The sequence below is a fragment of the Psammomys obesus genome, unplaced genomic scaffold (genome assembly GCF_907164565.1).
Source record: "Psammomys obesus unplaced genomic scaffold, mPsaObe1.curated_primary_1811, whole genome shotgun sequence".
Taxonomy (NCBI): domain Eukaryota; kingdom Metazoa; phylum Chordata; class Mammalia; order Rodentia; family Muridae; genus Psammomys; species Psammomys obesus.
The window spans coordinates 62,508,908-62,509,943 of record NW_026585644.1 but is presented as its reverse complement, the minus strand read 5'-3'; positions in this window follow the sequence as shown (position 1 = coordinate 62,509,943).

Sequence of the window (1,036 nt, the reverse complement as noted above, 5' to 3'; positions counted from 1 at the left end):
GAAAGACCCCAGCCTCACCCTAAGTTAAACATAGCTAATGCCATTTTGTGAGACACCACTGTTTTGTAAAACTCTGAAGGCCAGATGAGAAACTGGAAAATTACTGAGAAATCCTAGCTGTGTCACCCACTTGGGATATCTGTGGTCAGGCTGCCCCAGTCATACTAAAAACAGTTTGTGTTAATCACTCTCATAGATATCTGTGAGACTGTTTCAGCTAAGATAGGGAAAAATAAAATAACAGGTGGCGGGCCACGTCAAGGGGTCATCATAACCCCCTTGACCACCCAGTTCCTGGAATCTTGGTGCCCCTGCCAAACTTTGACGCAAATTGTGGTCTCGTGTAAACGTACCAATCAGCCCCCTGTAACCATGCCTCTCGCTTCTGTACCAGTGCTTCTGCTCTAAAACCCTATAAAAACCCCAGTTTTTCCCCAAGGAGGCGCGCAAGGTCCTCCCGAGTGACCTTGCTGCCCCGAGTACTTGTGTATCAAAATAAAAGCCTCTTGCTGTTTGCATCCGAATGGACTCGTTGTTCTTTGGGAGGGGGTCTCTCTGACGGAAGATACCCTCCGGGGATCTTTCAGTACCTTTACCAGGGCAGATGAATCAAGAAATTCTGCATGTTCAGGGAATACATCTATGATGCTTGTATTTTCCTTTGCTTCATTTGATACAAATATTTTTGTTTGATTTGTTTTTCAAGACAGGGTTTCTCTGTGTAGCATTGGCTGTTTTGGACTTGCTGTGTAGACCAGGCTGGCCTCAAACTCACAGCGATCCACCTACCTCTGCCTCCCAGAGTGCTGGGATTATAAGCATACTTTTTTCTCATCTCCCAATTTTCTCTTGAGATATTTTTCAAAGTATCTTTTCCCTAGAAAATAATTTTCAATTCTGAAAAAAATTTTGCTTATAGACGCTCATCAATTACAACTATGTAACTATAACTTTTATTGAGAGACCAAAAAGATTAAAAATTAGCAGCCATTATTATTATTATTATTATTATTATTATTATTATTATTATTATTAT